At 45.6% G+C, this 12,324-nt stretch overlaps 1 long non-coding RNA gene across 2 annotated transcripts in view; it reads right to left on the bottom strand.

Moving 5' to 3' along the window:
• Positions 1–953: 953 nt before the first annotated feature.
• Positions 954–12,324, bottom strand: part of LOC113831225 — a 14,572-nt gene continuing 3,201 nt past the window's right edge. Inside the window, exons 2-3 of one of the 2 annotated variants that reach the window (XR_003481576.2) lie at positions 6,927–7,005; positions 954–1,444 (exon numbers count right to left, since the gene is read on the bottom strand). This is a non-coding gene — a long non-coding RNA (uncharacterized LOC113831225). Of the gene's footprint in view, positions 1,445–6,509; positions 7,006–12,324 lie in introns of those variants that run through there. The other variant, XR_003481575.2, reaches the window with a different exon arrangement.

Raw genomic sequence — 12,324 nt, 5'->3', positions numbered from 1 at the left:
GGACACAAAGGGCTAAAGGGAAAGCACGGAGCGCGGACGAGGTCTGTGGAGCGGCTTCAGGTCGTCAGCGACCTGGCGCGGATTCGCGGCGCGGGAGCCGGGCTCGCCGGAACCGCGAGCTTGGTCCCTCCCTCCGCTCCCTTCCCTTCCTTCCCTTTCGCCTCCTTTCCCCGTCCTAACGGCCTCGCGCGACGCATCGCGGGCACAGGGCGCAGGCGCGGAGCGCGCTGGCGGGATGGGAAAACTCCATCTTCTCGCGCGCGCCCTCAAGGCTCGGCTGGGGTTTTTCCATCCTGCGGGGACGCATTCGCCCCGCAGGGCAGATAGCCCGTGGCTCTCCCTTTCTTCATTCCTGTCGCCTTGATTTCCAAGATGGTAGTTTAACCCTAAAGTGCCTACACCGAGCTAGGAGTTTTCCACGAATGAGGCAAAGTCATCGCGGTTACCAAACCGACCCAGCCTTCTTCGAGGTGCTGTTTCAGATGGGGAATGCCTTTGAGGAATAAAAAAGTAGTTTCAGTTAAAGAGACTTTCATGGGGGGCGGGGTGACAAGCCATTTTAAAAATAAAACCCGTTGGTACTCTTTCTGTCAGTGCAGGCAAGAGGGTCAGGAGTTCAGGGTCAATCAACCCTTGGCTACAGAAATGCTCTAAAAAGTAAAGAACAGCGGTCTGGAGAAGTGGCGCCGAGGTTAAGAGCACTTGTTGCTATGCAGAGGACCCGATTTCAATCCTCAGCACCTACAGGATGGCTCACAACTATCTGTTACTAGTTTCAGGGGCTCCGAGGCTCCCTTCTGTTCAATCTCCGTAGGCACCAGGCAAGACAGTGGTGCATAGATACATGCACAGGCAAAACACCCATGCACATTAAAAAAAAACATATCTTTAAAATATAAAATTAGGCCGAGCGGTGGTGGCACACGCCTTTAATCCCAGCACTTGGAAGGCAGAGGCAGGCGGATCTCTGTGAGTTTGAGACCAGCCTGGTCTACAGAGTGAGTTCCAGGACAGCCTCCAAAGTTACAGAGAAACCCTGTTGGGGCGGGGTGGGGGTGGGGGTGTAAAATTAGCTGGTATAGTGATTTCTGTCTTAATCCAAATACCCGAGAAGCAGAGTCAGGTCTCTTAGTTCCAGGCCAAGCAGGCCAATATGGTGGCAGTTTGGCTCAAAATAAATATGAACGACTGTAGTGAGGCATTCCAGCATCCCAGCATTCAGGAGGCAGAAACAGGCAGATCTTGATGAGTTCAAAGCCAGCATGGTCTATACAGCATATTCCATCAGAAAAAGTTAATTAATTTAGAAAAAGTTAGAGGTTCAGTGAGATGGGCACACATGCCACCAAGCTTGATAACCTGAGTTCCAGCTTGCAGATCCACATGATGGAAGAAGAAGTTTATAGTCCATCAAGTTGTCCTCTGGCTTGCTTCCACGGGTGCGCTGTTGCAACACACACAAACGCACACGAAAATAAAAACAAGTACACGTTCCTAGTTCAGAATGTTGAAAGAAGTCATGATAGCTGATAGTCACTAACATACGTGCCAGGCCCCATTTTAACTGCTTCATTTATGAGTTGGTAATGGTGGAAACAATGAGCTGGATACCTTAAGTACAGGTAAGTACCAGTAAGTACTTAAAAGTCAACAGGCAGTGGTGACCCATGCCTTTCATCCGAGTACTTATCTGGCAGAGGCAGGAAGATCTCTGTGAATGTTTGAGGTCTACAGAGAGTTCTAGGACAGCCAAGGCTACACAAGGATACCCTGCCTCAAAAAACAAAACAAAACCAAAAGGCATAAATGGAAAAATCATTAAACTCACTTCCAAACAATTGCTACCTTAGGGAAATCTCGCCTTATTTCATATGCAAACTGGGTAGGCTGTGACTGGTCATATGGATGCTAGCCAACTCTTAGGGTCAGGGATAGGAGCTGGCAGACTGCAGGAATTCACTATCTGGAAGCAGCTAGTTTATTCTGGCCAGTTAGAAGGATGTCTAGAAGTCACTGTATCCTCTCCTTGTAGAACATCGGCATCTTGTGATATGATCACCTAACTCATGATCAGTTCTAGGGACTGAAGACAGCCTCCTCACCCCACCCCAGCCCACTGGGACTCAGTAGTCTGTATCATGTTTGCAGGGCATAAATTTAAATTGTTTAAATCCCACCCTCCTCACCCCCAAAAATAAAACAGGATCTCACTCACTATATATAGCTCTGTTTGAGCTGAAACTTGCTAAGTTGACCAGGCTGGCAGATATCTGCCTATCTTTGCCTGTAGCCCTGGCTGGCCTGGAACTCACTCTGTAGACCAGTCTGGTCTGGAATTTACAGAGATCCACCTGCCTTGCCTCCCTAGAGCTAAGACTAAAGGCATGTGCCACCACTGCCTGGCCATTGTATGCTTTTATGGCTCTTCATGCTTCTATTTTTTTATTTTATTTTATTTTTTTAATGAGACAGAGAGTCTTTCCAAGTATCCCCGGCTATCCTGGAACTTATTCTGGGCACTGGCTGCCCTTGAACTCTGAAATCTGCCTGCTTCTGCTTCCTGAGTCCTAGAATCAAAGGTGAGTGCCACCACATCTGGATGAGACAGAGAGTCTTACAGCCCACACTGGCCTTGTACTCACTGTGTATTGGAGGCTGATTTAAAAATTCTGATTCTCTCACTTCTAAGTGCTGGTGTCACCGGCCTTTACCAGCAGGCCTGGTTTATCTGGTGCTAGGGATCAAGCCTAGGGACTTGATGTGTGCTAGGCAAGCACCACCAACTGCTAATTCCCCAGTCCTGAGTTAATGATGTGTTTGTCTATTAACATGTATCTTTATGCCATATCTAGTGTTAAGTTGTCTTCCTTAATCCTAGTACAGGAGAAAGGAGGGCTCCCTTAAAAAAGAGTTGTTTTTTTTTGTTTTGTTTTTTTTTTTAAAGACAGATTGTCTATAGCTGAACTAGATGGGGGAGGCATACCCAATGAATAGAAACTATATTGCAAGGACCTGGGGAAACTGGTTTTATGAGCAGGTTGGGAAATTCAGGCTTGTCTAGGCAGCTGTGGCACTTCTTTAGAGGGGAGGGGAGAGGAAGTGGCGGGAGGGCTGGCAGGGCCCCTCTGTAGTTCCAGGCTTGGATAAGAAGGCTCACTCTAAGGGTGGGGAATAGAGGAGGTTTACATCTGCAGCTAGTGAGCCTGTCTCCTACCCTTGTCCCTCTTAGCTGCAGTGACAAGAAGAGGTTAAAGGATTCGGTGGTACAGTCTCTGGCAGCTACATTTTGTTTGTTATGCTTTGTTGGTTTTTGTTTTTGTTTTTGTTTTATTCCTGTAAGACAGGGTTTCTCTATGTAACCCTGGCTGTCCTGAAACTTGAACTTTCTCCGTAGACCAGGTTGGTTCAGAGATTCACCAGCCTCTGCCTCCCAGAATGCTAGGATTAAAGGGTGATGCTACCACCGACTGGCTTAAACTGTGTGTGTGTTTACATACACATACATGCTTCTGCTCACCCTTAGACTAGGCCTCCAGCATATAGAAGTCAGAGAACAACTTCCAGGAGTTAGTTCTCCTTCTATTCCGCCACGTGGTCCTGAACATTAAGTTCAGGTCCTAGACTTGGCAGTAAGAACCTTTATTGCTGGGAAGAGAGTATGTGTGTTGTATACATCCATGTGTTCTGTGTATGTAGCAATGTAAGTGCATGTGGAGGCCAGAGGTCAGTGTCAGTTTTCTGTCACCTTATATCTGAGATAGGATCCCTCACTGATCCTGAAGTTTACCCTTTTCAGCTAACTTGGCTGGTAAAGACTCTCCTGGGTTTTCCTGTCTCTGCCTCCCCAGTGGTAGGATTACAGGCATATGCTTTTTTTATGGGTGCTAGATATTCAAACTCAGGTCCTCACTCATGCTGGCCCAGCACTTGACTAGGCCATTCCTCCTTCCCCTAGGACTTACTCTGTAAATGTTTTTTGAGACAGGGTTTTACCATATAGCCCAGGTATGGCTGGCCTAGAATTTTAAATGCTTCTGATTCTTCCTCATGTATGCTAGGATTATAGGTCTAGGTGACCGTGGCTTATTGGGTAGCCACAGTCTGATGGACATTGACAGGTCAATTTGAAGGGACAGATTATGAGTTTTTTGGAGTTTTTCGAGGCAGGGTTTCTCTGTATAGCTTTTGAGGCTGTCCTGGAACTAGCTCTTCTAGACGAGGCTGGCCTGGAACTCACAGAGATGCCTCTGCCTCCTAAGTGCTGGGATTAAAGGCATGCACCACCAATGCCCGGCCAAAGAATTTTAACAAGGGCCTTGACATTCTTTACCCAGTTAACAGGGAGTTAAATGCACTGAAAGTGTGACCTGGAGTAGGGTAGGGTTCAGTCCTGGGACCTTAGTAGTTCAGGGTGGGCCAACCCTAATCCAGACCTTTGTGCATGATGCAAGATTCCCTTAAGTGGACAGACCAAGGTCTAAAGACTGGCCCAGCTCTCCTAGACACTTTGCCCTGGCTGGAAGGAAGCCTGTCTGAGTGCTCTAACCTATGCCTCCAGGCCCTTGGGTGACAAAAGCATTCAAGAGTGGCTGGCTGGGTTCTTCCTCCATGTGTTCTGGGTCATTTCACTTTAAGACACTGACCTTGAGTCTCTGCAATCCAAAACTACTCCAAGGGGCCTCTTGTCTTTCAGATTGCTTCATTTAGTAATGGTCAAAAACACTGTGGTGATTGCCTTTAATCCCATCACTTGGGAGGGTGGATCTTTGGGTTCAAGACCAGCCTGGTCTACAGATGGAGTTCCAGTACTGTCAGGGCTACACCAAGAAACTCTGTCTTGAAAAAATAATCAAAACAAAATATTATTACTATTATTATTATTTTTGGTTTTTCGAGACAGGGTTTCTCTGTGGCTTTGGAGGCCGTCCTGGAACTAGCTCTTGTAGACCAGGCTGATCTCAAACTCACAGAGATCCGCTTGCCTCTGCCTCCTGAGTGCTGGGATTAAAGGCCTGTGCCACCACTGCCCAGCAAAACAAAATATTATTAAAGAACATTAAAATGTGTGTGTGTGTGTGTGTGTGTTCATGCCACAGCATGATGGATGGAACTCAGATTATCAGGCTTGCACAGCAAGTACTATACCTTCTGAGCCACCTCATTAACCCTCTCTTTCTTTTGTGATAGAATGTCACTATGCAGCCCATCCTACTCTTGAACTCCTAATTTTCTTGCCCCACTCTCCCTAGTGCTTGAGATTACAGGCATACAGCACCATGCCTGACTTGTTGCAACACTTTTAACACACAAGGAAATAGGAGAAAATAGTCAAATAACCCAGGATGTGCAGCATACATCTTTAGTGCCAGCTACTCAGGAGGCTGAGCCCTAGGAAATCAATCACTTAAACCCAGGAGTTGAGGCCAGTTGGGGCAACACAGCAAGACCCTTCTTTAAGTTATTACAAAATTTGTTTAAGGAGCTGGAGAAATGAATCATAAAACCGCATGCCACAGAAGCATGAGGATTGAATGGGAATCTCCAACACCCCCACAAAAACTGTGCATTGAAGGTACATACTTACAACACTGCTGGGGGCAGAAGGCAAGGGGCAAGGAGTGGCATGTGGAGACAGCTGAATCCTGGGTGTTTGCTGGACAGCCAGGCTAGCCAGTCAGTGAGAGCTAGGGTGAGTGAGAAACTTAACTCAAAAAAAAAAAAAAAAAAAAAAAAAATGATGCATAGCCAGGTGTGGTGGCGCACACCTTTAATCCCAGCACTCGGGAGGCAGAGGCAGGCAGATCTCTGTGAGTTTGAGGCCAGCCTGGTCTACAAAGGGAGTTCCAGGACACCAAGCTACACAGAGAAACCCAGTCTTGGAAACAAACAAACAAACAAACAAAAACTAGAAAAAACTAAAGTGGGAATAGGATATGATGGCTCCTGAGACCCCAGCGTTTGTGAGGCTGAGACAGAAGGATGGCTGAGAGTTCAAGGCCAGCTTGAACTATCCTTCTAGTTGAACAACTTAATGTGAAATTTGACCCAAGACTGGATTTTGCACTTAGTAGCGATTACATAAAGTAAGAATGTGAGGGCTAAAGTTATGTTTTAAATTTAAATTGCTGTGCTTAAGTAGCCCATAAAGCAAAAATGCCTCTAACCTGTAAGCCCCACTTGCCCAGGGAAAATAACTTCCTGGAATGCTGGGAACTGTTGCTTATGGAAGATAACAAGCCACCAGTTTTGCACTTAGGTAAACAAGGTTGGTTGCCCCAAGTTCACAGGCTGTGCTTGATCACCCCTAAGTGGGACGTGGGTAGACAGGAAGTATGTAAGGATGTGTGCTTGTCCCAGATTGGATGAAGGCAGGACGTAGGTAGCCTGGTGGGGTTTGCCTTTATATGCACTGGACTAATTTAATGTGTGACCATTCTCTGGGAATCTTGAATATGGACCTGGCCAGTGGCCATTGTCCTGGTCAGAAATTTAAAAATGTTTGCTTCAAATTCAGCTAAAAAAATTGTGATAGTGGTTTTATTCTCGACTGGTGGGATTAACATTAAGGACTTCCTTGGATCAATAAACCCAAACTGCAAAAGAACGGAAAACAAGAATTTCACAAATTTCATGTGAAACTCAAATGTGTTGATGTAGATTTTAAAATAGGTCTGGTGGTGAAGCACAGTTCAGAGTGACCACTCAGCAATCGCGAGCCCTGGATCTTCAGACAACAAAATAGAAGGTGGGAGTGTAGTTCAGTTGGTTGAGTACCTGTTCGGCATGTATGGGGTCCTGGACTGGACTCCCAGTTGGGCATGGGCTGGAGAAATGACTAAGAAGTTAAGATTGCTGCACAATCATGAGTACCAGAGTTTAGTTCCCAGAACTCACAAAACAGCCTGGCCCCCTACCGACATTCTTACTAGAGCTCCGACGCCCTCGTCTGACCTCCATGCACTGCACACACTGGTGTGTGTGTGTTTTCCTGCAGACACATACAATCTAGAAAGAAAAGAAAAGGAATAAAGGTGTGGTGGCATAGGTTATAACCCTATATGAGTATAGAGTTTCATGCTATCTCAAGGACATAATAAATTCCAAGTCAAATTCAAGGTCAGCTGGATTATATGGTGTGTATGTGTTGGTTCAAGCTTGTAATTCTAGCACTCCAGAGGGTGAGAATAGAGAACTGACAAGAGTTTGAAGCCAGCACAGGCTTCAGTCTAGGGGCTTGAAAATTTGGAGGTTAACAAAAGGCTTGGTTGAATTTATTATAGCCCTTAATAATCTGATGCCTGTTTATCAGTCATAAATCAGATTGGAGAACACAGACACAGACACAGATAAGTGCATGGGGGGGGGGCAGCAGGAGGGAATGGCAGACAGAGCTGTCCTGAGGCTCTTTACCAGAAACCATCTGGAGGTCTAGAGCAGTGATGTCACAAAGTCCACTCTGGAAAGGAGACAGTCCAAAATTTAGTAGTCTCCATGAATGCAGCGAAGTGGACATTACATGGGCATAGCATGGACTTGGGGATAGCGTTCAAGCTTAACTGTGACCTGCTGCCTGGGCTTAGGAAAGCAATTTTTTTTTTTTTTTTGGTCTTTTAAATTTTTTCACAAACCAGGCATAGTGGCACACACTTTTATCCTAGAACTCAAAAGACAGGCAGGTGGATCTCTGTGAGTTCCAGGCCAGCTTGGTCTACAAAGTGAGTTCCAGTCCAGTCAGAGCTAGATAGTGAGGCCCTGTCTCAAAAAAAAAAAAAAAAAAAAAAAGACAAAAAAACAAATCAATCAATCAATTTATTTATTTGATTTGGAGGCTGTTCTCACTTTATAGCCCTGGCTGACCTGGAACTCCCTTGGTAGACCAGACTGGTCTTGAACGAAAGAACAACTCATGAGTTCAGTGATTAAAGGCATGTGTGCCTCCACACCAATTCTCAAACTCCTGCCTTTACCTTCCCAGCGATTATGCTCCATTTAGGAAAAGCTATTAAATTCCTTTTTTCCTTAGTTTCCTCCTCTATTATATAGGGTGGCCTAAGGATTAATGAGTCACACAGAGCTGTGGCTGCCTACAGTGCACCCCCTGAGGGCGGTTCCTCAAGTAAAGACGGTTAGGAAGAAAGTGCAAAGGTTGTGAAAGGGATAAAGGTGGGAGGGAAGTTTTCAGCAAGCATGCAGAGCGTGTGTGGTCTTTTTAAATGCAAGAACACTTGCAAGGACTCACTCTTTCCCACTGTAGGAAGTCACATCAAGTGGTCGAAGAGGGCCAGCCAGCAGTAGAGTAGGTCTCATCACACACACTCACACACACACACACACACACACAGTCACACACACACACAGTCACACACACAGTCACATATACTCACACACACAGTCACACACACACACAGTCTCACACACACACACACACACACACACACACACACACGATGCACAGTGGAATATTATTTTAAGATGCCTTACATTTGTTTATGCTCTGGAATATTGGTTTAATGATGCAAAGATGTGTTGCATTCTTTTATGTTGCATTTGTTTAACTCTGTAAAGTTGTGTTATTTTGCCTTTTTAAAACACCTGATTGGTTTAAATAAAGAGCTGAATGGTCAATAGCGAGGCAGGAGAGAGATAGGCTAGGCGGCCAGGGAGAGAGTAAATAGGAGAAAAGAGAATAGGGGTGAGAAAAGGAGAGAGTGCATTAGGGGCCAGCCACCCAACTACACAGCTAGCCACAGTGTAAGAAGTAAAGAAAGGTATATAGAATAGAGATAAATGAAGGCCCAGAGATAAAAGATAGATGGGATAATTTAAGAAAATCTGGCTAGAAACAAGCCAAGCTAAGGCTGAGCATTCATTAGAAAGAATAAGACTCAGTGTGTTTATTTGGGAGCTGGTGGTTTCCCAAGAAACAAAAGAGTAAGAAAAGAAAAGAAAGAAAGTACACACACACACACACAATTACAAAAAGTAAGAAAGCTTGTCAAATACGCTGTATTTCTTTTTTTTTTTTTTTTTTTTTTTTTTTGAGACAGGGTTTCTCTGTGTAGCTTTGGAGCCTATCCTGGCACTCGCTCTGGAGACCAGGCTGGCCTTGAACTCACAGAGTTCTGCCTGCCTCTGCCTCCCGTGTGCTGGGATTAAAGGTTTGCACCACCAACGCCCGGCAACGTTGTATTTCTTGAGCATGGTGACACAGGCATGTAATCTCAGCAATTGGGAAGCTAAGGCAGGAGGATTGTTGGATTTTGGTTTGTTTTTGTTTTCGAGACCAGGTCTCTGCTGGAATTTGCTGTGTAAACCAAGCTGTACTTGAACTCAGAGAGACCTTCTTGCCTCTGCCTCCTGATATGAGCCATATAGCAAAGACCAAGCCATCCAGGAAACATGGGATGGAAAATGGGTTCACAATTAACATAGGAAAGCTTTTTCTCAAGTTTAGTCTCTAAAACTGTTAAAGCAGACCAAAAGCAGAAAGAGCCACAGCACTGTTCCCCAGGGCACTGCTCCTAGAATACCTGGAGCTCTAGCTCCTCTTGGCCTGCCTGGGCTCCACATCAGGGGTCACCTGCTGCAGGAGCAGACAGAGGCCTGGGAGTCTGTGCTTTGTGCTTCAACAGAGGCCCCTTCCAGCCTTGTTCCTTATACTAGAGAACCCCATAGTAGATGGGGTGTGGTGCCCCAAATTTATAATCCCAGCACTACAAAGGAGGCTGGAGGATCAGGAGTTCAAGGGCACCTTCCACTACATTTTCAGTTTAGGCCAGTTTGGAATACACGAGATTCTGGGTGGGTGGGGGTGGGGCAGGGGATCTGATACCTCTTCTCTTATCTGAGCACCAGGCGTGCACATAGGTTTGTGCAGGCATTCACAAGTAGCCCACTCATAAAACTCACACTTTTTTTTTTTGGGGGGGGACAGGGTTTCTCTGTGGTTTTGGAGACCATCCTAGAACTAGCTCTTGTAGACCAGGCTGGTCTCGAACTTAAGAGATCCGCCTGCCTCTACCTCCTGAGTGCTGGGATTAAAGGCAAGCGCCATCACCAACCAGCTAATAAAATTTTTTAAAAGATTTATTTATTATGCATACAACAGTCTGGTTCCATGTATATCTGCACACCAGAAGAGGGCACCAGATCTCATAACGATGGTTGTGAGCCACCATGTGGTTGCTGGGAATTGAACTCAGGACCTCTGGAAGAGCAGTCAGTGCCCTTAACCTCTGAGCCATCTCTCCAGCCCCAGCTAATAAAAATTTTAAAAAGTCTTTTTCTATCAAACACCATAAAATTTTGTTTAAGTCAATGGGCAGTGTGGTACACAACTTTAATCCCAGTACTCTGGAGGCAGAAGCAGGCAGATCTGTGAGTTTGAGGCCAGCCTGGTCTACAGAGTGAGTTCCAGGACACCCAATGCTGTCTCTAACCCTGTCTCAAAAAAAAAAAAGTGACCAAATTATTTTGAGCTACCTTTATCTCATTTACTTGCTATTCCCTCCCCACTTTGGTGTCTCACTCAACCTCCTTGTGACTGTTAGTTGAAATCCACTAACTTTACCAATCCAAAGGCTAAGAATATTGTCACATAGCACCTGAAGCCCATAGCAGAGATGTTCCCAATTTACTGTAACCTGCTCTATAAAGTGGGGTTTTCTGTGCACCAGATATATGAAGTGAGGACACGACCACTTCAAGGTATGGTTGAGGGAAGGTTTTTACTGTAGATAAGAGGGAAAGTACAGCCAGAGGCATAAGGAAGAGTCCAGAGCAGCAGATTGATCAGGACCATGGGGGATGGGGGTGGGAGCTAGAGAAGATAAGAGAGAGGGCCAAAAGAAAAGGGGGCAAGAGAACTAGGAGAGAGCCAAGAGCCAAGAAGGTGCACGGCCAAAGTGGCAGGGTTATAGAGGCGGGAGGAGCTGGGGGAAGAAGAGAAACCCAAGAGCTGGAAAAGTTTGGGGGCGGGCGGGGGGCAGGAAGAGCCAGGATGTCAGCATAGCATCCCTGATAGATATTTGTGATGCTGAGAGAGCCTTGGGGCCAGGGAGAACTCTGGTATGCTAATAGGCACCACAGGTAGCAATTTGTTTCTTTTGAATCTGACACCTACTACCTATCTGATGTTTCCACCAATGTATTTTTTATTTTAAATTCTAGATTTATTTATTTTTATGTGTTTTGTCTACAAGCATATGCCGGAAGTTAGAGCATTAGATCAGTTGACACTGGGGTTACCAATGGTTATATGAAGGGATTCTAGCCAGTTTGAGCATGGTAAACACAGCTCTGGCAGGCACTGCCCTTATGCCGATTCCCTGTGCCTTAATTAAAAAAGAAAGAAAGAAGGAAGGAAGGAAGGAAGGAAGGAAGGAAGGAAGGAAGGAAAGAAAGCTTAGATCACATTTCTAAAGCTAGCCTCCAAGGTCTATTCCCTTATTTGGCCACTTCCCCCTCCTGAGGCTGACTACCAAGGTCCAGCTATCACAATTTTGAAGTCAAGCCAGGAGTTGGTGGCGCACGCCTTAAGTCCCTGCACTTGGGAGGCAGAGACAGGCGGATCTCTGTGAGTTTGAGACCAGCCTGGTCTACCAGAGCTAGTTCCAGGACAGCCTCCAAAGCCACAGAGAAACCCTGTCTCAAAAAAGAAAAAAAAAAAAAAAAAAAAAAAGGAAATAAAAAAGTTTTGAAGTCAAGTAACCAAAAGCCCCTTTGGTGCACTTAATTAGCATGGCCAATTAAAATTAATCACCTCATCCTAACAAGGTGTTTTCCCTTTTACGTTTATAAGCCACTGTTTTCATATGGACCACATCTGTCCCCTGTCTACCCAGAGGCAGTGCTTTATGCCCCCTCCTGGTCAAGAATCCTTTCCCCTTCTCTCCTGTTCTCCTCCACCTTCCTTCTTCTTATGTCTTCTGTCTTTGTTTCTTATTTCCTGCACTTTGTCCCTCTGGGGCAAATAAATCTCCTTAGTGCTGAGAATTTGGTCTTGGAGCTTCTCTACATTGTGAGCACTGGGAATTGAACCTGGGCCCTCAGCTTGAGCAACAAGTGCTCTTAATCACTGAGCCACCTCTCTGGCCCCTCATCCAAAGTATTTTTTAAAGTTCTTCCATGTGTGACTTCCTTTCGTTTTGTTACTATATTCACAAAGAAAATGTTATAGCAATGAAACATGGTGCTTGGGTGGGTCCTGAATAGTTCCTGGCCCATGGCCACTCAGATTTAGCACCAGATTAAACTAGCTCCAATTCCTTTTGAGGTGAGAGCTATGTGCTTGCTCTGACACCTGCAACTCAGCCTATAGCTGAG

This window comes from Cricetulus griseus, chromosome 2 (genome assembly GCF_003668045.3).
Source record: "Cricetulus griseus strain 17A/GY chromosome 2, alternate assembly CriGri-PICRH-1.0, whole genome shotgun sequence".
In the NCBI taxonomy this organism is placed as follows: Eukaryota; Metazoa; Chordata; class Mammalia; order Rodentia; family Cricetidae; genus Cricetulus; species Cricetulus griseus.
This window is presented reverse-complemented; position numbering and strand designations above follow the sequence as displayed.